Here is a 26,192-nt window from a genome sequence, read left to right on the forward strand (position 1 = left end):
CTTCCAGGTTGATCTTTTTTTTTAATATTCATTTATGTATGTATTTATTTATTTTACTCAGGATCATTGACTTTTTGTGGTCTTTCATGATTTTCTTTATCTTTCTTTTTTTTTTTTTTTTCCATGAAAGGTTGAAAAGAGACTATACATCTCCTTTCTCCTGGTTCATTCCGCAGATGCCTGCATCAACCATGGCTGGATCAGGTTGAAGCCAGGAAGTCAGAATTGAATGTGAGTCTTCCACATAAGTGACAGTGACCCAAATACTTGAGCCATCACCTGCTACCTCACGGAGTAACATTGACAAGGAACTGGAATAGAGAACAGAGCCAGGACTGTAATACAGATTTCTTGTCCCTCAAGAGTCTTCCTAACTGCTACACTGAATGTCCACTCCAGATGTTGATTTTAAATAAAAGTGCCAAGATATATTCAATGATAGAAAGATATGCTTTTTCAGGAGTTGGTTCTTAAAAGCCATTTGTTTATTCATAGGGAAGAGAATCATCACACAAGCTAACTCAACATAGTCAATAGTCACCAGAAACAGGTTTCAAGTATGTCATAACTGCTTAGCAACCGCCAAGGTAACTGAACACGGCCAGGAGAACACAACACAGCAATGTGAGGTGAGTTAAACCTCTGATGCGTTGTACTGCTACACAGGCATTCGTAATGTTCACTCAGGTGAAGCTGTGTGGAGAAGTCCATCCAGTGAACTAGAGCGCTGCTTTCAACGATAGGGATTGGCACCAATATTTAGCTTATTGAGTTCTGGCAAAAGTCCCAAAAATCAAGGAATATATTTGAAGGTACATCCTAAATTACATAATATAATATAAAAATGTTATTGCCATTATAACACTCTCTGTATAGTACTCATAGCAACTATTTGTTTTGCTAAAGGCCAACTCAGTTTGAAAATATAATTTGCCTTATCACCACTGGGAAAAAAGGATGATGGAGCTATAAAAAGAAGAAAGAGGAGCTGGCACAGTAGCATATCAGGCTAATCCTGTGCCTGGGCACTGGCATCCCATATGGACACTGGTTTATATGACTGCTTAAATGATGATCCAGCTCACTGCTGATGACCTAGGAAAGCAGCAGAGGATGAGCCAGGTCCTTGGAGACCTGAAAAGTAATCCTGACTCCCAGTTTGGAGCCTGCTCAGTTCTGGCTGTGATGGCCATTTGGGGAGTGAATCAGTGGATGAAAGATCTCTGTGTTACCTTCTCTGTCTGTGCATTTTTAGTCTCAATGAAATTATTTTGTGATACAGTTTCATAGGTTCAAAGATTTCTCTGTCCCCTTTCCCAATTTGCTTTCTTCCACTGATTTCCTGCTGTTATTGCAATGGTATAGTCCTTCAAAAATAGCATTAAGTCCATCTTTCTGCTATTTAAATGTATCATTACATTGTAGGTATAGACAATGGTAGAAAGTGCAGCATCCTATTGTCAGGATATATTTAATAGTTTCTTTGGGAGTCTATTTTTGATTCAGGAGTAAAGATTCATGCTGCAATGTATCTTCATTTCTTGACATGATAGTCTCTATTGTACAGTTCCTCTATATGACGGTATATACACGTATTTTACCTCTATTATCTAGTAATCTTTCATTTTGCATGAAGGTTGCCTATGTCAGAGATAATATATCATATCTGTCCTTTGGGTATTGTCTGGTTTCACTGAGCATAATGCTCTCTAGTTGGGAATTTTTGTGGCTAATGATAGGATTTCATTGTTTTTAATGGCTGAGTGGTATTCCATAGAATAGATATACCACAATTTCTTTATCCACTCCTCTTTTGACAGGCAGCTGGGTTGTTTCCATGTCTTTGTTAATGTGGATTGTACTGCTACAAATGTAGCATTAGAGGTCACATTACCATATGTAGATTTTATTTCCTTTGGATATATTCCCATAAGTAGAATGGAAGGGTCATATGATAGATCACATTTCAGTTGTCCTGTCACTTTCCATTTGACTTCCACAGTGGTTGTACCAGCCTACACTCCCAGAAGCAGTGAAGTAAGGTACCTTTCTCCCCACATTCATGCCAGCAGGTGTTATTAGTAGAGTTTTGAATGTAGGTCAATCTCACTGGATCACAAATAGCCAAAGCTATCTTGAAGAATAAAAATCAAGCTAGAGGAATCACAACTACAGACCTCAAGACATACTACAGGGCAGTGGTCATCAACAACAGTCTGGTACCAGTACAGAAATAGAGAAGAAGATCAATGGAACAGAATAGAAACTCCAGAAGAGAGCCCACACATGTACAGCCAATTAATCTTTGACAAAACAAACAAACAAACAAACAAAAAAAAAAAACCTTTGTCTCTTCAACAAATAATGTTGGGACAATTGGATAGCAGCCTGTAAAAGTAAGACTCAAGGGTCCCCCACCTTTCACTTCATTCAGAAATCAGCTCTAAATAAATCAAGGATATTAATCTGCACCAACAAACTATCAAACTACTAGGGAAAAACAAGAAACACTCTGCGAGATACACGAATGGGGAAAGACCTCTAAGAACAGTCACCCAAAACACAGAGTGAAAATAAACAAATGGGATTCCATCAAACTAAGAAGCTCCGGTACAGCAAAGAAAGCGATCAGCAACGTAAGGAAGCAACCAACAGGAAGGGAGAAAATCTTTGCACACTCCACAACAAATAGGAGACTAACATCCAGGATTTACAAAGAGCTTCAGACCCTCAACAACAGCAGAACAAACAACCCTGTGAAGAAGTGGGTGAAGGAAATGAACAGATATTTTTCAAAGGAACAAATTTAGATTACTTAAAGTCATAAGAAAAAAACGTTCAGGCTCCCCGGCTATCAGGGAAATACAAATAAAAACCACATCAGGGTTCCACCTAACTCCAGTGATATTGTCTCTGTAATTCTGCCTTTCAAGTAAAATAAATAAATCTTAAGACAAAGAGCCAACTGAAGGCAGAGAGAAGGCAAGAGAGTATATGAAGAAATGAAGTCTGCTCAGTGTCCATACTTCTAAAGCATTGGAAAGTGTGTTTTCTAACGGACTGTCTGTAGTCATTATGTCAACAGGTGCTGTCACCCCTGGGTGTTCAAGCACCTGCTGCCCAGGACCCCACAGTATGTGGAAACACACACACAAAAAATGGTATCCATTATCCCAGTGCCAAGTCCAAGGTTTTCTACTAGTGAAAAAAAAATGTGTTTTCAGATAGTCAATTTGAACTTTAACATATTTTGAAACTTCTTGGAGCCTAAGAGGAAATTTCCACAGGGAAGGACAGTGTGGATGGAGGGAGAGGAATACATGACCAGACATCCGTTGCCATCCTCAGCATGGCCACTCATGCTGCCATCTCTGTGAGGTCCCAGGAGGCCACCACCATCTCAAAGGTCATACATACCACCACTGCTCACCAGCCCAGTGTGAGGAAAATGTCAGGCTGCTTCTGCCTTGTCATAAATTGCCCTTGCAATCTTCGTAATGAGAACACCCATGCGTGGTAGGGGCCAGTGGGTGCCTCTCCAACAATCACAAAACTGCCTTCAGGAGTTTGTACAGAATCCCAGTGAAAGCTATACAAGAGGACTTCAAATAAGTTTAATAAGGAGTCTAAAAGTATTTGAGAAGTAGACCTGTAGGTGAGACCTCCATCTGTCAGCATCTGTCTCACTGTTCGATAAATCAGTTGGTCAACTGATTTTTAGTAAGGTTACTTTAGCACAAAAGAGTTGAAATCCATGAGTAGTTTATTTTTTCATATGTACATTTTTCATGACTTGTTTGATGGCTCCTTGTCTACATGAATGTCACAATTTCTCACACCAGGAGAAACTTGCATTTTAATCCCACTTTCTGCAAACTTTCGGGAGTACCCTCCAATGTGTTGTTGAAGGTTCCTGTGACAGGAATGTTTACCGAGAGTTTCTGGGAAGTCAGTGAGAAATCAAGACCCAGCACTTATTTTTCAGAAAGCAAATGAATGCCCTGGATTCAGCCCAGAAGATGAGCATGAATGAGAGATTTCACAGTGTACAGTGGGATTGCTCATACCTTCTCTAACATTTATTTCTGCTTATTGCTGCCACAACCATTTCATCACATTTCCACTTCGCTTGATTTCTGTACGATAGACTTTGTCCTGAATGCCCTCTCTTCTCAATTGTGGTTCGCTGCTCGCCACAATCTACCACGTCACAAAAACTAAAAAGAAAAAAGAACGCAGGAGGTTGCCACTGCAGCATGGCCGGGCTGGAAGCTTTTCAGTCCGGTTGCTGCAAGGGTGGAGAGGTGGTGTTGGGTGGTAAGAGACAGGGCTGGATGCCCCACCGCCTAGCAAAAGAGGCAGAGGCCTTGTTCTCCAGGGACAGAGAGAGCCTTGCCCCTGAGCCCCAGCCCTCTCCCATCTTCCTATGCTGTTCTCATGCCCACAGATAAGCTATTGTCTATTTAAGGGGGGCTATCAGTGATCCATGCTGGCGACTGAGAGTGTGTTATAAACTTATTACGATCATCTGAAGTTTGCTAACGTAGAGATTTAGATACAGTTTGATTGTTTCAATGTTGGAATTTCTGGCAACTGAGAAGTTTCCTCTTTCCTTGTGTGGCTACGGGGCTGAATGAAAGAGACTCAAGTCAGACATGCAGGGACCGACTCCCCATCTTCATCACAGTAGACTGGAGAAAAGGGGTTCAATCTTAGCAACCTAGTGGTTGCCATATGAACCCTTCCTCCTTTTTTTTTTTAACCAGCCTAGCTTTTTTAATGTGACGCGCATGGTGTCTTGGTCTCTGTGTGTCTGACTCTAATTCTGTCTCTTTGATTTTGCACTACCTGTCTATTTAAACTTACCACCTATAACAGGTCAGACCTGTCTCATCTGGGCTCTAGTTTGTATCCTGGCTGCTTCACGTCTAATCAAACTCCCTGCTAATAGCTTGGGAAAGCAGCAGGAGATGGTGGAGGTACTTGGGTCCCTGCACCCATGTGGGAGAATAAATGAAGCTTCTGGCTCCTGGCTCAGCCCTGGCTGTTCTGACCACTTGGGGAGTGAATGTGAATCAGCAATGGAAGACTTTCTTCTCAACTTCTCTTTCTTTCTTTCTTTCTCTCTCAACTCTAACTCTGCCTTTCAAATAACCAGATAATTTTTTAGTGTATATAAAATAAAATACAATATTAAAAAGCCTTAACATTGACAACCACACAAAGAGACATGTTATAGCAAAAACAGAATTTAAAGAAAAACCCAGCATGGTGACTTTGAACTAGGTAATAGTGGTGTTGCTAACTTTAGCTGGCATTTACTAAAGGTCTAATACAACAGACATTAAACCATGGTGCCTGGAATGCATTTTCCTCATGAAAAGTAAAAAAAAATCCTAACGTTAGGCTCTTTTATTAACCCCAATTTAGCAAAATCTGTAAGAATATGAGACTTGGAATCAGGCTACTGGCATTGGAGTGGTTGTGTGACTTCTGGGAGGTTCCAGGAGCCAGGCAACTGAGAATGATGTAGTTGTATGCCTTCTGGCAGGTTCTATTAGTGCTCATTGCTTGTTTTTCTACTCTTTCTGTAAGGTAGGTTGGGGTGTGATGGAGTGCGGAGTCTTACTTTGATCCCCTAGCTCTCTTGTAAGATGAGGTGTGAGCAAGGAAGGTTATGCTCACTAGGAAAGTCGGCCATACCAGAGCTCCAATCCAGAGCCTTGGGAATCAAATTCCAGTCCTTGCAGGTCCCAACTCCTTGATTTTCTTAAAAAATCTAAGACTGTATCCTCACTCACAAAGGGTGGCCAATTGGCGGATGGCTGGAGGATTGTGCCAAGTGACAGCTGGGCTTCTATCACACATTGTGTCTGCAGCAGGTGTGGTAGATCCTGTGCTCAGGTGGAGCAAGGCACAGTCATGTCGACCCTGTAGCTGCAGCCTAGGGCAGCATTCTTCTGCAGCTGGAGGAGCCTCCATCATCGCAAGACCTGCACCGAATAGTGTGGACTCTCTAGAGTACCATTCATTGTTGTAGTGAGTTAAGCTACTGCTTGCCATGCCAGCATCTTACATGGGTGCCAGCTGGTGTCCTGTCTGCTCCGTTTGATCCAGATCCCTGCTAACAGCCTGGGAAAGTAGCAGAGGAAGGTCCAAACGCTTGGGCTTCTGCTACCATGTGAGTTACCTGGATGGAGCTGCTAGTTTCAGCTTGGCCCAGCCCTGCTGGTTGGCCATTCAGAGAGTGAATCACAGATAGATGGTCTCTCTCCTTCTTTCTCCGTATGTTTGGCTTGCAAATAAATAATAAATAAATCTTTAAAATATATAAATAAGCAAATGATGGTGCTACACCAGTGCAGACTCTCAATGCAGGAATGCTCCTACTTCCCTTCTGAGAATGCGTAAAGTTCCTCTTCACTGCTCCTCAGAGGGGAGCCAGAGATGTAAAAAACATGAGTCAGCAGCTCTGGAAACAGAACCCAGTGAGTCTAATACCGCTAGATAGCAGTGCCACTCTGTCACGCATGAACCCCAACCACACTCTGGCGTTGTGTAAAGACTTGGAGCAGCTAATGAGTAGCCTTGAATGAACATCAAAAGCTCCTGCAGGGTCTGTTAAGGCACAGCCTCCTGGATCCACTCTCTAGTTACTAATAGAGCAGGTCTGAGGTGAGACCTAGAGATGAACATTTGTAATGAGCTCCCAGGGACTTGCCCAGGGCCCATCCCTGGAGAAACACCTGCACTAATGCGTAATATTAATACCAGCAGTACACCTAAAAGCCAGTAAAATTGAAACCACTGATTCTAGCAGCATTCAATACAAGATTCTCTGACGGTGTAGCTGCAGTCTAAGTGTGCCTCCAAGGGTCCATGTGGGCAGTGGGACCTTGTAGGAGGCAGTTACTGACCCCTCCCTTCACTCTGATTCCCTGTCCCTTTGTGTGATCACTTCCTTCTACGCTTGTTGATGGCTGTGATGCTGCCGGACATGGGTCTTAACCAGAGATGAGCTCCTGCCCTAGAATCTCCCATCAACTAAACATTCCTTGTTATTTCCTGTAAGTACCCGACTGTAACATCTCCTTGCAGTAATGAAACATAGACTAGTAGAGAGCATGTTCTCTATCTTATTATATTTGATTCTTTAATTTATTTTTTATTTTATGATATAAGTCCATAGGCTTTGGGATTTCTCTTTTCCCCTCTGTATATCCCTCCCCGAATTTCCCCTTTATTATTACAATAGTATAGACCTTCATAAGCAGTCATAAGTTCATCATTATGATATACAAGTATATTCTGACATTGCGGTTATGGACAATGGCATACAGTCCAGCATCCTATTGTCAAGATATATTCATGTTTGGGGGCTTTAAAGGACAAATCTTATCAGAACTTAACTATTACAATGTCATGCTCATAACTTAAAGGAAATATTATAGAAATAGACTTTGAGGGGGACTAAAGAGAGGACACTGACAACAGGTGGGATATAGAAGGAACATTCTAAAATAGCACACATCACCTGACCATGATGTGTGTGTGTGTGTGCTGTCTAAAGTAACTCCAAGGGATCTTCTAACGAACCCCACAATGATCATGCTTTGACTATTGGTCAGCATCCAGTCTAAGTCAACAATCAGAGGCAATATCATTTTTGATGACATCTGTGTTCCATTGCCTTCATATCCTCAACTCTGTGCCCAGGATCATGCAGTGGCTTCTTAAAGGCTCCTGGTAATTTCCACAAAGCTTAAATCCTCATATGGCCTTTAAATGGCTTAAAAGCTTTAGGTTTTTTTTTTTTTCTTGCTTCACACAAATATAAAATTCAGTCCCTTTCTACCAGTTTCTATATGAAAGTTTTCCATTAAGAAATCTATTCCCATCATGAGTTTCATAACTGAGGAGACTTTGTTGCCAAGGATCCAGAGGTCATGGGGCCTTCATCCTCAGGTCTCTCTCACAAGCAGAATACTCCTTTTCCAAAGCACATCCTACTCCTGCTGTCATTCCCAGGGATGAGAATTCATATTTGGTAGTTGGGAGTATGCCAGAAGCATTCCACAAAAGGACCATTACACCCCTAGTGCAACTCAAATTTTGGTGAATCAATATTTTCTTGGGGTATTTACAACCCATATCAGAGTGCTGATTCCAGTCCCAGCCTTGCTGCTTCCTGCTAATGTGCCTGGGAAGGCCATGGAGGATGACTCAAGCACTTGTATCCCTGCCGTACTCGTGAGAGAGAGAGACTGGGATGGAGTTTTTGGCTCCTGGCTTCAGCCTGGCCTAGCCCAGCTGTTGCGACTATTTTGAGGATGAACCAACAGATGAATGGGATTTCTGTCTCCCTACCTTTAAAATTAACTAAATGATTTTTCTTCACTTCAATCACATAATCACATAATAAAACTTTAATGAATGGAGTTGCTTCGTCTGAATTAGCCAAGAAAGTAGTCTTGGGATGCAGTTTACTCCTGGTGAAGATGCTGGAAACATTGTTGAGATTCCAGTTTGGGAATACTGATTCTACTCTTGAAAGAAGTTCTGTTGTGGATAAAATGCTATCAGACAGCATTGCATCTTACAGAGCTCTTGCTTGGAAGGAAGGAGCGATCACGTGACGTGGTTCCTGAAGAGGTTGCCAAGGCCTTCCCAAGCTTCAACAGCCATCATGCTCATCAGCCAGCAGCTGTCCACACTGGAGACAAGATACCTCACCAGCAGGAAGATGACAAAGTGCTTAGATGATCACTTATGATTTTTTTAAGCAATAAGGTACTTTTATTTATCTTTCAGACACAATGCTATTTACTCCCTAACAGGTTATGTTTTAAACATAACTTGCATGCACTGGGAATTAAAAAGCAATCGTGTGACTCGCTTTGTTGTGATAAGTGCCTTCTTGCAGGGGTCTGCATCTGAACCCACAGTGACTCTGAGATGTGCCTGCACCATCAGTCCCACTTACCACTGCTGATGTTAACTTGGATTACCTGTTCCACTGCAAGGGTATCTCCCCGGCTCCATCTCGCCTTTCTTCACACTGTGCTCTTTGGAAGGGAGTCACTAAGGCCCGACTACGTGTAAAGGTGGGGAATAGGTCCACTTCCTGGAGAAATGAGCATCTGCATGAGTTATTGGGTGTGCTGAACAGAGAGCTTTTCTATCTACACCCATTGATTGACTTAGCCACTTTGGCTTGTTTTAATACTTTAGGTTCTACACAATATTACAACTTCTGGTTCACATTGGCCTCAGCTTTGACCATTGGAAGCTTATTATGTTGGTCCCTGCATTCTTTTGACATAGCCTCACTCTTTTATTTTCTGAGCTCTTCCTTATTTTCAGGCCATGTAAAGGTGTTCCAAGTTCATGTGTAAGTATATAATTTATCCAACCTCAGATTCAGCCATTTCTCCAGCTAGCCCTCATATCTGAAACCAACATCGGGATGCAAGGTGTGCTTGTTGCTACTGAAATGTCATTGCTTTCAATACACACAGCTGGCAAATTCATGAGCCTATTTTACCTATGCATAGACACGAGTCCATCTATATTTCCCATCTGCATCTACACTAGGGCATACAGCCTTGAGGATGTCTCGTATGACTCTCTGATTGCTAGTTGGTTCATTCTAAGCTTCCCTCTCACCCTTGGGTAATCACCCATACTGTCCTTGAGAAACCAGGCACCCAACAACCAGCAATGCATGCCAATTCTTTCCATTCTTTATAATGCAATTAGATTCTTCGGGCATAGGCTGCAATCCATCCTTGGACTCCATAACCTCCTAGTTTTTATTTGTTTGAGAGACAAACAACTTAGGCCCATAATCCCAGTTCTACACCCTAGCAGCTCTCCATGAGAAATACGTCCTGGGACATTCCAAGGATGCCGGTCACTTTGCAGAGCGCCCATGGTGCAGAAACAGTAGGCCTTCTATGTCTCTGAGCTCCACAACTGTGGATTTCACCAACCCAGATAAAAATGTTTAGTTGAAAGCATTGTTTTTATCCTTAATATGCATGAACCTTTTCTTCTGTAATTATTCCCTGAGTAGAACTGTATGACAGCTATTTGCATAGCATTTATATTGCATAAAGTATTATAGGTAATCCACAAGTGATTTTTTTTTTCAGTTTATGAGAGGCTGTGCAGATTGCATGCAAACACAATGCCATTTACATCCTGAACTTGAGTGCCCACATATTTGAGCATCTCATGGGCTCCTGGAACCAATTCCCCATGGAACAAAGGAACACATACGCTGTACTGTTTCCTGTAATAAAAAATATGAAAAGGTTAATTATAATTTAGGCACAGAAGGAGATAACACTAATAACTTCAGGCCAGTGTGGTGGCTTAGCAAGCCTATCCTCCACCTGTAGTGTCAGCACCCATAGAGGTGTCAGTTCAAGTCTCAGCTGCTCCACTTCTGATCCCTTCCTAGGGTGTTTGAAAGCAGCAGAGGATGGATCAGATCTTTGGGTCCCTGAACCCATGTGGGAGACCCAGAAGAAGCTTCTGGTTCAGATCAACCCAGCTGTGACTGTTTGGTCATTTGGGTAGTGAACCAAAAGGTGGAAGATGTCTCTGTGTGTGTCCTTCTCTCTATATAAATCTACCTTTCAAATAAAAATCAAGAAATAATAAAATAGAGTAATTATAACAATACACAAAAATCATACTCTGGAATCTTCTATTTAGTGTTTTTGGACTGTGGCTCACCATGGGTAACTAAAACCACACAATATGACACCGTAGGTTAGGAGAAGGTATTGTAACTTTACCTTCTCTTTATTCTAATCTTATCACCTCAATGTCTAAATTTCATTAGGTCTCAGATCATCGCAAGTCTTTGTAAGTTGCCTTAAATCTTGCTTTGAAATATAGCAGCTCAAAAGAAAAGAAAGAAAATGTCTTCCCTGCAGCTACGGAGAATAAGTCAAAATTTGTTCCTTCCTGTCAGATATTTGTGCGCAGCTGCCTTTGTCACACGTGCGTTACTTCAGCTCTTTCTGGGTTAGATGGTTTGGCGTAGATGGTAAGTGGGAGACTGACATTCTACCACGCTTCCTAGTTGGCTCATTTGCCCCATTCTGATTCCTGATGGTACTGAGCCCTATTAGCCCACCGCTGCCCCCACGTGAAGGCAGCAGGACAGTAGTGGTGTCTTATGTGTCTGACATGGTGCATCTGATGACAGGCACTACTGCATGGAGGCCTCCCCACTCCTGACCACCGCATAGCAGGTGCCTCGCAGGAATTCCTGTCCACAACCCCTTTTCTGGTTGCACAAGAACATTTCCTTAATTATTTTAGAGCAGTTTCTCAAAACCATAAAACCTATACCCCTCTGTTTACAAGCCTAACAGATTCATCCCTCCCTTCAGTTTTATTTAGGCTCCAAAGGCAGCTCCTATTTTTTTCCAATACAGCATATTGTCTTAAATGCGTGCCTTCTTCCCCAAGATAAAGACCTGCCCCATGGGATGTGGCCTCCTCTGGGATCCAGCAGAGCTGTCTTCACCCACTTGATCAAATGTGTCATCATCAGGCTGATCTGCCTGCAGCACCAGTGCCATGGAGATCCTGTGGTTGATTCCAAAAATAAAATGCATCTTAAGGATAAAGAAGTGCTAACACACAAGCATGAGACAAGGCTCAACTCCAAAAGGAGTTGGCTATAGTAAACACTCACTCAGGAGACTTAGTGTCTCTGAGAGAGAGTATATGTGTGTGCGTGTGTGTGTTAAAAAGAAAGAGCAGGAGAGGAGGAGGAAGTAGGGAAGGAAAGAAGGGAGGGAGGGAAGAGAAGGGGATGGGGAAAGGAACGGAGAGGAGGGGGAAAGAGGGGAGAAGGAGGTGGGAGACAGGGAGGGAGGAGAAAGAGAGGAAGGAAGGGACGGAGGAAGGAAGGAAGGAAGGAAGGAAGGAAGGAAGGAAGGAAGGAAGGAAGGAAGGAAGGGAGGGAGGGAGGAAGGAAGGGAGGAGCGAGCAAAGGGGGAGGGAAGGAACTCTGCCTACCACATTATCACTTTCCAGTCCCATTGGGGCTGACACAGGAGTTCCGTTCCAGGGCAGAACTCTGCAAGGACAAAAGTAGGACATCTCTGTAAACAGGAAAATGTGTGAAACATAACGTTGAGCATTTTCAAGTCCTAACATTCAAACCAGTGAAGGATGGCTTATCACAAAAGTTCTAGGAAAGATTTAAAATGGTTCACATCTAGTTTGTAGCTGAAGGTGATCCAGAAAGAAAGAAAGAGAGCTGAGACAGAAAGGTCAGGAGAAAGAGGAGAGACAGAGACATAGGGCAAAGAAGACAAGAAACAGAGAGGAGGAGCGTAAGAAGACAGAGAGGAAGAGAGGCAGAGCAACAGAGCCAGAGACTCAGAGGACAACAGAGAGAGAAGCAAAACTGGATGAGAGAGACCATGCCTCACAGTATCCCACCCCATACCACATTCCCAAAACTGGGAGACAAAAAGGAAGGGAAGGGAAGGGGAGGTAGAGGGAGTGTGGCTTCAGGTAAGCAGAGAATGTTGAAATACTACAGTGAACTCTGTTTAGTCTCCATGGGCCAACCTTCTCGGTGGGGTTCCTCTCAACCCCTCATCTTCACTAAGGCTTGGTGCTCTGAATGTGCCTAGCTTAACAAGCTCCCCAGGGTGCTGCATCATGATGAGGGTCTAGCCTGTACCTGCCAGGGTGAGGAACAAGACAAACACCATGAGGGAAACCTCCATAGGATGCTACAGTCCAACACAAGGCAGAAGGGAGGATAGATCTCTTGACCTTCTTAAAAATTGGCTTTTTGTTCTGCAGAAGAATGTAGAAAGTCTTGTTCTTCCAGCCAAGTGTGCAGCCAGGTTCTAGATTCCGAGAAGAGTTCCTTCATGTTTACTGGAGATTCTGAGTTGCTGCTCTCGCTCTCCAACTCTCCCAACTTTGGGTTTATTTCAGCTTGGTTTTGTGGGGACAGTCCCAAGGTCGCCATCACAGTTCTACATTGTGAGTGATCTGAGTTTCCAGACAAGGAAATGTGACACCCTCCCACTACACACACCCCACCCCTCCCCTGGGTTGCTGTCCATCTTCCCAGGGAGCCTGTGAACGGATGTTTGCTGGTGCTGCAGGACTGGTTCCGCACAGTCTTGGAGGCCCAAGGATGGTACCATTTTCCTTCCAAGATCAGTTTCTAAGTGTGTAAGACCTTCGGTCTCATCAGGAACACTGGCTGCAAAAAGCCTTTCTGACACCAGTTCCCAGGTGTGGGACAATACCCAGACCTCATCAAGGAAAGTTTCCTGGATCACCTCAAATGACTGCAACACATTAGTAAAGCAAGAGTAGGTAGCCAGATCAAAAAGTGAGACACCACAGTGGACAGGATGGCTCCCAAGAGTGTATCATATTCCCAGCCTTCATGACTGTGTTTGGTTTCATGTCAAATGGAGTGTTGCAGCTGAAGGTGGAAGTGGGGCAGCTAGCCAGTTGACATTGCATGAGGGAGATTATTCGGGATATGTAGAGAACCAAAGGAAAGAATCACAAGGGTTTTTATGAGTGGGAAAGGGAGGGAAACTAGGCAAAAAAAAAAAATGTGTGAGAGCCATTCTTTTTTTTTTTTTTTTGAGAGCCATTCTTGAAGAAAAAATTTGATCCATAGATAAACACATTTTTAGACAAAGGGTGAATTCTTTGACAACCATATGATAACTTTGACTGCTTAGAAAAAAACAGCAAAAGCAATACCAAAGAATGAATGGAGCAAAAATACTTGCAATGTTCGTCACATATACAGAGCTAATCTCCATAACTAATAAAGTGTCCTTAAAGCAGTAAAAAAAATGAATCCAGTACAAATCTTAGCAAAATATATGGGCAACTTATTGAACAAAACATTAATGTTCTTTAAATATGTGAAAGATTATCAACTCCACTAAATATATCACATAGGCAAATTAGCACTCTCTAAGTCGGGATTTTTCCTGAACTGAAGCCTAGGATGCTGTTGGAGAGGCAGTGGGGACACAGTTCCAGGAGACAAATGGTCTGCTCACCATGGGAGACTTCAGTAATATTTTACCCAAGTAAATACGCAGTCACCACCCAGCAATGCTGTGCAAGTAAGTACATGACTACTGACAAGTCAGCACATACATAAGATTATTCATTGCACAGTTGTGTATAAGAGCAAGATATTAATAATGACCTCAAAATGTCCTTCTTTACAGGAGTGACCGAATAGACTCACATGAAGCAATGGTATTTTAGTAGGAAGAAATGCATGCTGAAGAAATACTAAAATGACTTGACTTGTTTTCTGAAAGATTTATTTATTTATACTTGAAAGGCAGATTTACAAAAAGAGAGACAGGAAGACAGAAAAAAAAAAAAAACAAAAAGCTCTTCCATCTGCTGCTTCACTCCCCAAATGGCCATAATGGTTATGACTGAGTCGATCTGAAGCCAAGAACTAGGAACTTCTTCCGAGTCTCGCCTGTGGATGCAAGGGCTTCTGTTTATAGGCGAAGCATAAATATCTGTTCACATTTTCTATCTTGACTTTTTCACTTAGTCTATTTTAAAAGTCAAGTATGGGTCCAATGTGGTAGTAGAGTACACTGATCTTCCATTTGCAGAGTTGGCATCTCATATGGGCACCAAGTTCATGTCTAGGCTGCTCCACTTTCCAACCAGCTCCCAGTTTTATGGCCTGGGAAAGCAACAGAGGACAGCCCAAAGACTTGGAACTCTGGACCTGCATGGAAGACCCAGAAGAGACTCTGGGTTCCTGGCTTTGGATAGGCTCAGCTCTGGCTGTTGCAGCCACTTGGGGAGTGAATCATTGGATGGAAGATCTTCCTCTCTGTCTCTCCTTCTATTTGTATATCTGACTTTCCAATAAAAACTAAAATAAATACTTTTTAAAATTACAAAAAGATTAAATAAAAAACTTATGCAAAAGAGCTTGATAGGACCAGGCTATCTGGGATAAAAGATGAGAATGACTTTTTGCAGTTTTGACATTATGCAACTATCTTCTATATTCAGACACAAAATCAGATCAAAACTTCTTACACCCTGTAAAATTCATAAACAAAACTTTTTAAAAAAAAGAAGTGAAGAGGGGTGACCGTTGTAGCACAGTGAGTTAAGCCGTCACTTGGGATGGCTGCATCCCCTATTGGAGTGCCTGAGAAGGAATCCCAGCATCCCAGCTGCTGACTGAGCCCTGATGTTACACCTGGGAAGTAACAGATGATGACGCAATGGCTTGGGCTCCTACCACAGACATGGAAGACCCAAATGGAGCTCCTGTCTCCTGTCTTCAGCCAGTCTGGCCTGTTAATGGCCATTTGGACAGTGAAGCAGCAGATGAAACAGATCTCTTTCTTTGCCATCCCTATCTCTCTCTGTCATTTCGTCTTTCAAATAAGGAAATGAATGAAATTTTTAAAAAGGACTCTAAACTTGGATAACCATAGGAGAGGCATTTGCCACAACAATTAAGGAGCCACTTGGAATTGTCACATTGCTTTTTCAGAGTGCCTGGGTCCTATGTCCCAGCTTTATCCTTGATTCCAGCTTCCTGCTGGTATGTACTCTGGCAGGCAACAGGTGAGGACTAAAGGTGCTGGAACTTCGCCCCCCACACACACACTTGGGAAAGCTGGATTGAGTTCCCAGCTCTGGCTGTAGCCCGGCCTGCTCCTGGCTTAGTTGTTATCAGTATTTGGGAGGTAAACCAGCAAATATGAGATATCTTTTTCTCTCTCCCTCTGAAATAAATAAATGAGTAATTAGTACACCACATGGAAAATACCTATTCTCTTTTAACTTTTTTTATGAAGCTTTTAAAATATTCTCATAGTGAACTTCTGAAAATTAAAAAAAAAAAATTATTATTGACTGTCTAGCAAAACTTTGGGAACCATAAAGTGCGTGACAACGTCCATGACATCCCTAAAACAGATGGTGGGAGCTCTTTCATTCACACCAAATACACCTGATGCAGAAGCTTGGGCCTCCTGCCTTTTCCTTCCTTCCACAGCAGGCTTCCCTGTCTGTAAAACAAACAGTTGTCAGGGGGCCAATTCCCGGAGCCGGCTACTAGGCAGTGCATCCAAATGTGTTATCCCCACACCATTAATTTCCACACACATCTGCTCAATGACTGCTCCCTGCCTCTGTGACGCATTCATCTCCACCTAATTCACATTTTATTGCCCTTGTCTTCATGTTGGCAAGTGCTACCCAGCACGGCAAGCATCCGGGAGCTGTGCGAGGTGGCCAGTGGGCCTTGGGCCACTGTGGTTTGAGGCTGGGTTTACAGCTTTGATTTCCAGTAACTGGAATCTGGGACCACCAATGGCCAGACTGAAAGGGACCTTCATTTACCAAGCAAAATGTAAACAACTATGGCTTGCTGGAAATTGAAGGCAGGAAGTCTCTGACTCTGTCTCCGCTGGTTTGGGGCTCACAGATCACTGAACAACCAAATCGGCACTGGGACATGCTGGTTCCATTTGCCAAAAGGCAGTGCCGGGCACCCAAAAGGCAATTCCCAATACCCAAAAGGTATTCTGCAGAAATGCTGAGATATTTCTCCAAATTCTGCAGCTAGTGCTGTTCAGAAGTGAGCAAGGCACAAACTGTTTGAAAGAGGAAATGTGGTACCCAAAGGGGAATAGCACTGCATAGAAAATGAACTTGCTGCATGCCTAGGACCTGACCGCAAAAATCATCTAAAAGTGCCTCCAATCCTGACATACTTTGGAATGAATCTAAACCCTGACTGTGGAGTAGCTCTCCCAGATATTATAGAGGAGGTAAGTCTGCTCAGAGGTGCAGGTATCTGAATCTCCCAGCCATATGGCTATAGTTGGGAGAATCCATGCGAGGCCAGGCTTCCTGCTGGAAATCCTAGCTTCCCGTCCACTGCTGCCAAGCGGTGGGCCAATCCTGGGGTTGTGTAAGCCTGAGGTCTAAGAATTTTCTCCATCCACATCAATCATTCTGAAGGTAGATCTTGGGGATGGCTCTGGGCATGCTCAGGATCATGGCTCTGCCCACTGCCACCATGTTGGTAGGCAGAGTCCAGGGTAAGTCTGCTCAGAGCTTTGGGGTCTTGGGGACCTATAATTACTGCCCACGGACATCCATGGATAAGGCCACGGTACGTGTAGGTGAGGAATGAATCCTAAGGGACACTTAATGACGGGGCTACTGTACTTGCAGATAAGCGAGGGACTGAGACTTGGTGGTTTGAAGTAGAGAGGCTGAACATCTGTATGGGTCAGACTCATGCACCAAAAATCCACAGTTGGGCTTGTTAGCATTGAACATTGCTGAGTACCACACACCAGTCCAGAAAACAACTAGGGCTGGGGCCCTGTCCATCAGGACTATCTCAGCACCTGATTGAAAGTCGGAACAGGGGATGGGTCACCCTAGGCAGGGCCATAACACAAACCAACACATAAGAGAACCAGGTCCAGAGTTGAGGGGGGTGGTAAGATTCTGTGGAGGAAATGTAGGCCAAACCCTGTGGAAAGGCAAGTCCTGCTGGTTAGCCCAAGGGTTGTGGTGGGGTTGGGCTGAGCTAGGTGTCACCATGGAACCTGCCAACAATCATCAGTACAGGGACCGAGACTAGTATGTGCATCCTAAAACAGGGTATGGAGCGGGCCAGATTGCAACATTCACCAGATCATACTAGGTCAAGATGGAGACACCTAGCAGCTACTGGTACGTGTGAGATCTAGGTCTGGGAGTGAGCCTAGTGGCACCTGCTGTGTGGGCTGGATAGTAGAACTGGCTGGGTTGAACTAGGCTTCAATGCCTATTGACAGGTATGAGAGCTGAATGGGATGTGGGATAGACTGGACCAGTCTGCTGTACATACTGGCAAGCATGGGAACCAGGGCAGGGGACAGGCCTGGTCGGGGTCATTGTGGGCTCATTCAACTAGGTTGCAGTTTCCACTGGTTTGTGGGAGGGCCAAGTGTGTGGTGAGCAAGATTAGGTTGGGCTGCAACAGCCATTGATTTGTGTGGAAGACAGGACTGGATGTAGAATGGACTCAACAATTGCAACCACCAGTGTGCGCATAAGCTGATTAGGGTGACATACTGTGCTGGACCCCATATTGGAAGCACACACAGAATCAAATCTGGGATCACCTCAGATGAAGTTTCTGTGGGCATTCCCCCCAAATGATTTGTCGGACTCAGAACATCAACCGTGGAGGGAATTGCAGATTCCATGGTCTGATCGTGAAGTTCATGTGTCACATCTGGGTCTCCTCAGTGGCTTGGATGGGGCAGTGGACAGTATATCCAAGTGCACATGGAGGATATAGCAGTACAACTGGAGTCTGCAGAGGACACCCGGTACCACAACAGAGGATGGAGGACAGAACAAATCAATCAACTACCCCAACCAACTGTTAGAAGTGAAAATCTGGGCAGAGACTCTAAGGCGGGCTATGTCAACCAGTGGCTTCTGCAGAGATTTCATTGTGCTTGGAGTGGTGAGATTGGCAGTAATTCAGGACTGTTAAACTATTGAAACCTCTTGAGCAGGACCCTCAGAGCATGCCCGACATCGGTGATGTCGGATGGCTGTCCTCCATCCCGGGGTGCAGAGGCATTTGGGAGGCTGGGTGTAGCTTCTCTCCCTGTCTTCCCCTTCCCTCAGAGGCAGGGATCTTTCTCACCTTCCTATAGCCCTTGACCCTAATCACCCTACTCAACAATGTACAAATCATCAAAAATAAAAATAACTGGGCCCAGTGCTGTGGCCTAGTGGCTAAAGTCCTCACCTTACACACGCTGGGACCCCAGATGGTGCCAGTTCTAATCCTGGCAGCCTTGCTTCCCATCCAGCTCCCTGCTTGTGGCCTGGGAAAGCAGTTGAGGACGGCCCAAAGCCTTGGGACCCTGTACCCACATGAGAGACTTGGAAGAAGCTACTGGCTCCCGGCTTCAGACTGGCGTGGTTTTGGCCATTGCGACCGCTTGGAGAGTGATTTATTGGACAGATCTTCTTCTCTGTCTCTCCTCCTCTCTGTATATCTGCCTTTCAAATAAAAATAAATAAATCATTTTTTAAAAATAAAAATAATTAATAATTTAAAAATGACATCATAGAGGTTTCACACTCACACCTTCTCCTTGTACAACACAGCACCTAACTCCTCTCTATTCTAACAATCTGACACAAGATCTGGGGCCATCTGTCCTTTGGTGCTCTGAGCCTGGCGAGAGTCCTCTGGGTTTTCCAGGAGAGATGAGACAAGGCCCAAGCTCAGCCATGGACACAGGAGGAATACATCTGAAGCTGGACTGCATGCAGTCCTTTGAGCAGGTCCGGGAAAGTTCTCCATTAGCAATATCACACTGTTGAACCTCGTGGAAGCTGGTAGATGGCCCAGAACCTGGGATTTGTGGCTCGTCACCGATCGTTTTCCACCATGCAGAGAAACTTCTAAAATAAAGGCAGCATTGTTAGACAGTTCCCGGATGTCTCTGTAATGAGTTTCTGGGTATCCATGAAAGTCAGCCTTTAGAAAGAAGCTACAGGAGATCATTTTTTTCTTTGTTTCTGGGGAAAGATGATCAAGCTCTTACTGCTAGATTTTTGTTTGTGTGATTTTTATCAAACCTAATCCAAAGGGGATTAAGACAAGTCCAGCTGCTGTTTCTGTTCTCTCCACCTTTTCCTCTCTCTCTCTCTCTCTCTCTCTCTTTCTCTCTCTCTCTCTCTCTCTCTCCTATTTATGTGAAATGCAAGTGAGAAAGAGAGGACAGGGAAAGACCTTCCACCACTAGTCCACTTCCCAAAGGCCACAGCAGTCAGGCTTGGGCAGAACAAAGCCAGAACCTGGAATGTCTTTTGGGTCTCCCATGTCACTAGTGGGGACCCAGGCACTGGAGCAGTCACCCACTGCTTCCAGACACAGGGAGCTGGACTAAAAGCAGAACATCTGGGACTCAAACTGTCCCTCAGATATGGGATTCCACCATCACATATGGTGACCACAGCATAGGCCCCTTTCCACACACATGCTACAGTTAAGTGATTTTACCCATTATATTGAATATTCCATCTTCTCAAAATGTGTGTCTGCAGCCTCCTTTTCATAGATAAATAGCAGTGTTATGAGCACTTTTCTCTCCTGTTCCTTTTCGCTAATGATGTGCCCTGGAAATCCCAGCATAGCCAGAGTTCTGGTGAAGGCTGCAGCCCCTGCCATCCCCTCCTGAGGGGACTGTGCCATCACTAACAGGGGTATGTAGTGATTGCCCCTTTGCATGCGCCCCTGAGGATCTCCTTTGTCCCGCTGTGTCCTTGGAATGGCTTCCTAGGGGCAGTGCTGCCTCTTCACACACCATTTTGATTGCTTTTTGCCCAGAGTGTCTGTTCTTTCACACCCAACCTGCAGATACTCCTTGCAGATGGTGGAGCGACAGCCCAACCAAACCACCACACATCAAGAAAACAGTGAGTCAACTCCATTGACTGCATCTGCCCTACAATACATTGTGGCCGAGCAGCACCTACACTGTGTGGGCTCTTCCCCTGGAGACCAGAGGGCTGACCAGGGGCTGTGGCTGTCACTGCCCAGCGGTCAGAGAAGATGAGTTAGAACAGCGCTAGCCAGGGGAGGACCCACATTCACCATGACAAGAATGGTGTCTACTGAATGCACATTGCTTTACATGACAGTAAAACCAAAAACTGTAGGTAAACTGATTAATTCAGGGTGGATTACGGGGAGGGGATTGGTTCATCTGCACGTGGGATGGCATAGCCCTACAGAGTTATTTGCATTTGTCTTCTCTGGCCCACCTTCCTTTAGGATGGTTGCTCTCTTCTCTATTTTTCTCTGGTAGAAAAATGAGGCCTTTTACTGAAGTACAATGTTTGATTTTTATCACTTGCTGACCATTTGTCTTTGTTCCTTCTCTGGGTTGCTTCTTAAAATGAAGAACTTTCCCGTTGTAAACTGGCATGATCAAATGTTTTCCCTTACTGCTATTGGATTTTGAGTCATCAATAGGAATCATAACCTCTCCCAGGTTAAGGAAGATACACTTAAAAGGAGAAACATAGTGAAAGTTCCAGGGCCAGACAGTGGGAGGGAAGCAAACGCTGAGCACCAAGAACACTGTGGTTGGAATCCAAGGACGTCCAGCCTGGAGTGAACCGAAGTGCCTGCACAGTGAGCCAAGTGTTTCCAGTGTCCGAGTGGACGCTGGGGTGACCCTGACGCGATGCTGATGGCTGTCTCCAGGGAAAGAGCCCAGTCATTTGGGACAGAGGCAGTACAAATCGGACCAGAGCAACCACCAGCCTCCACCCTCTACTCCCCAGACCAGGAAGTAAAACACAAAAGCCCATCTTCCTGCCTGCTCTTTGTCCTGGAGACACAGGCCCAGCTGGTGGCAGGTGCAGAGAGCTTCCACACAGATATGGGACTAAGGTGTTAGCTTGAATTGATCTAAATTCTTATTCCTGGAAGTGTTGCCCAAATTGAGGAATCTAAGATGTTTTGAATGAAGACATGATCCAGAAGAGGAGGAGACTCAATAGCCCTTGATTTGGGGGTGGTAACTGGACCAAAGCCATTTGAAGACATTTTACATTTAAGTTCTGGTTGCACAGACTTTAAACTGTCCACATGTCACAAGGAAAGAAACTGAGGCTCGGAGAGGCCGATTGCCCTGAGTCCCTCTCCTCGTGCTACAGGCAGGTCAGTAGTGTTAGAGGAAGGAGCTGAGGCCTGACTGTTTCCGCTAACAACCTCTGCACAGTGCAGGCTACTGTCTGACAGTCCCAGCTGAACGGTGACTTGACACTGCTGGCCCACAGCTCTGGCCGTAACACCTGCCATGGTTCATCTCAGCTTGGCTCGCCTAACAATCCCCTTTCTATGCACCGTTCAAACCCTCTTCTGTTTGTGTACACCGCTCCAGCATCTACACCACCTTCCACGGGCCATTGAACACTCCCCCTTCTCTGTGTAGTAGAAACTGTAAGTTCCAGAATGTTGCAAATGTAGAGCAAAAGCTATTTGAAAATACCCAGTATGGCTCAGGATGTGTCCCTGAGGTGACTTGAGGTCGTTGTAATATAATCCCTCTCTCTCTCTCCCTATTACACCTTTCAAGTATAAGAAAATAAGCACTTTTAGAAGATAAAACAGTAAAAAATGTAATATTACAATCCAAATATGGTCACAAGAAATGGCCAGAGTTTGAAAGAGCAGTTCACAAAAGAGCGTGCACTTTGTGGTTTGATTCTTCTAAAAATAAAGTGAATGCACCCACAGACACCCACAGACACACACACACACACACACACACACACACACACACACACTGAAAAGGAAAATAGACGAACCAAGATATTGTAGTTTTCTCTGGGCGATAGGATTAATAGGATTATAGGTGTTTTATTGCCATCTTTTTATTTCCATAATCCTCTAATTTCTGTGCAATGAAGTGTTTTCTCTTTTCTACTAACAAATGGCACAACCCTGCGACATAATTTTAATTGGATCAACATTTGGGAGTTAACCTGCCATGCTTGGCAGGGGAGAGCTGAGGTTGGGAAGGTCCCTCCAGAATGTTAAGCAAGGATTTGGGGAATCAGTATCAATAGCTGGCTGAGGGCCCAGACTGAGTACTACCACCAATGCCTTGCGGGTTCCTTTCCAAGACTTCGAGTGATTTCTCATGTGAAATCTTTTCAAGGAAAAATGACATTAAGATCCTCCTAAAGATTTTAAGGGATCATCCGTGTGGGCTGTTTATTTTCTCACCTGAAGTGATAATTGCCTCTGTGTGGCATCATAATTGCCTGCTGGAGAACTGATTATCTTGTCACACACAGAAGATTAAGCCTTCAGGTAAGGGGCGAGCAGCTGGAGCAGATGAGCCCCTAGGAAGCCCAGATTCAATTTTCATGCAAATGTCAAAGTTAATAAAGGAAGGGAAGGGTGACAATGTGACTTTCACGGGGCATCCATTACCCTCACCCAATGGGCTCACAGTATTTTCTGTGAGCTGAAAGTTGGCCTTTAATTTCTCCCTTCTAAAGCCAAAGTGCTCTCTGCATATTAATTCAGTGATGAACCATGTCAGTGGTATGTTTCTTTTTGATGGGGTGGAGGGAGCTAGGCAAAAGAGAGGCTGAATAGACAGTAAGAGGAAAAACTTAAAAAGCCATCACCTTTTCAGACTAATATTCACTGTTTAAACGGAAATACAACCAGCTAGCTTTCCTTTAGGCAGCATTTTTCCTAGATACAAGGACAGCTTCAAGTATTTCCCTGCCAAAAGCATTTTTACTGGCTTTATGGATTCTTTGTCTATGAACACGTGCAACAACTGTCTTCATCTGCCTCAGTGTTTATGTGCTGTCTCCATCATGGCACACAAAGCAAAACCTCAAGTAATGAGAAGGTTCAGGGGTTAAACTGCAGATTATAATTAACAAGTTATGCTGGTTAACTGAAGATTAAAATAGAAAGACTCTTGTTTTCATCCTGATGCTGCAGCTACAGCAGTGCAGGTTCTGGAGAGATGGGATGTTTCCTTCCATCTGTCCTTCTGATTAAATCTAAGACATTGTATTCCACTTAAGGGTCAGACCTTAACAATTTCAGGAAGGGCATGTGGAATGTGAATGTTACCTCACCAGGGAAGGAGCTGGATCAGATGACACTGGAATTTGCCAGTCCTTCATTGTTGAGATTGTAGGTTTCCTGCTAATTACATTTGCTTTCCTGAATACATGGAGCTGCTTCAGAAGGTCATTTCACTGTTGCCCACTCAATAACCCCTAAATCAGAAGAGACTACATTCATGACGTGGTAAACAACTCCAAAACTCAATGGTTTAGCCCTTAAAAATTTGTGTCTTTGAAGAAAAAAAAAAAAGATGGTCTTTTCAACAAATGCTGTTGGGATAACTGGATAGCAGCCTGCTGAAGCAAGAAGCAAGACCTTGACCTTTCACACGACACAGAGATCAAATCTTAATGCATAAAGAATCTAAACCTACACCCAAAACCCAAGCTATTGCATGAAAACGTAGGAAATACTCTACAAGATAGAAGCGTAGGCAAAGACTTTCTAGAAAAACCATCGAAAGCACAGGCATTTAAGACTGAAACAAATGGGACTACATCAAACTAAGAAGCTTCTGCATAGCAAAGGAAACAATCAACCAAGTCAAAAAGTAACCAGAAGAGTGGGAGAAAATCTTTTCATACTACACAACAGATTAGGGGATTAATTTCTAGAATATGCAAGAAACTCCAGGATATCCATAACAAAACAAACAAACCAGTGAAGAAATGAATGAAGGAAATGAGCAGACACTTTCCAAAGGAATAAATCCAAATGGCTAACAGGCATATGAAAAAATGCTTAAGCTCCCTAGCAATAAGGGAAATTCAAATAAACACCACGGTGAGGTTCCACTCAACTCCAGTGAGAGTGGTCTACACAAAGAAAACTACCAACAATATCTGCTGGCAAGGATGTGGGGTAAAAGATTACCCTACTCCACTGCTGCAGGCACTGGAGACTAATGCAGCCACTGTGGAAGTCAGTATGGAGAATACTCAGGCAACTAAAACTTCACCTACCATATGACCCAGCAACCCCACTTCTGGGAATACATCCAAAAGAACTGATACATACATAAGAGAAAGCGACCCCTGGATTTACTGCAGCACAACCAACAACCACAAAAACATGAAAACAATCTAGATGCCCATTGAAGGAAGACTGGGTAAAGAAACTGTGGTATATCTACTCTGTGGAATACTACTCAGCTATTAAAAAAGGAATAAAGGAATGAAATTTTACTTTTTGCAACCAAATGGGCCCAACTGGAGACCATTATGCTAAGTGAAATGAGCCAAACCCAAAAGGATGAATATCATATGTTTGCTCTAATATAAGACAACCTCCATCGAAAACACAAAACACACACACAAAAAAAAGAAAACACAAAACAACAACAACAACAAAAAGGTAGATAAACATACATGTGTAACCTCACAAACGCAGGATATAATTGAAGACCAGAGTACCAGGAAGCAAAAAAAAATTGACAGAATGCATGCCCACTACGGAATAAAAGCAGACTTCTAATGAACCTTCTAAATATACCTAGACAATAAAATATTAGATTTTCTATCATTGCCACTGCCTGCTGCCTGGTGGGTATGGCTTACACCTTATCTGCTTATGACAGCTTCCAGCCCTGCGTGTGAAATGTGACCCCTGACCTGACAGCAGGAACAAGGGGAATAGACGTGTCCTCTAGACAATTACAGTGTCTTTGGTGGGTGGGGGGACTGTCAGAAGATGCCCTCCTGCCATTCCCTTCCTTACCTTTAAAACCCTAGAATCTGTGCTAAATAAATGGACATTCCTCACCAGTTTGTCTCCTGTGGTTCTGTGGCTTAAGAACGCCATTGCCTTGGCGGCCTCAGGACCTGCTGGCAGGTAACCCTGAGAGTCAGGATGCACTTAAATGGCGGAATGATCGACTTAAGAGAGTGTTCATGAAGGACCATGCATTGAAATAATAGAGGGAGAGTCGGTGGGGGAGGGGATCCGGTGGGGAGGGGATATCCCAGCGCCTATGGAACTGTATCACCACATTTAAATTTAAATTTTAAAAGTTTATGTGTTTCTCCTTCTCTTTCTACACCCTTTGTCCTCTGTTGTCTCTTAAGACATAAGGATCCATATTTGGTCAAACTGTTAGTGTCACTATCTCCAAGTGAGGCCACTACACTTGCCACCAGTGGGCGTCAAGAGATTGAAGAATGCCAGTGTGCTCTTCCCTGCCACGGTGCCAGGTAATCCATCCATGCCTTCTGCACATGTGTTGGTCAGTTCTAGCCACTCTGCCTTCAGATAAGGGGAGAGCAGTGCCTACTGCCCGACACTGGCTAATGTGTTTGACAGGTTCCTATCAAGGAAGAAAGCTAAACAGATTTGGAAAACATGTGACATTACCTTGTCCATAGCACTCTTTTCAGTTATTAATTTAATTTTTATTATTGACTGACACATCATAATTGTACTTATATATAGGATATCGTATTACAAACATGTTGAAATACAGAAATCACACATT

This window comes from Ochotona princeps, chromosome 8 (assembly GCF_030435755.1).
Source record: "Ochotona princeps isolate mOchPri1 chromosome 8, mOchPri1.hap1, whole genome shotgun sequence".
Lineage (NCBI taxonomy): Eukaryota > Metazoa > Chordata > Mammalia > Lagomorpha > Ochotonidae > Ochotona > Ochotona princeps.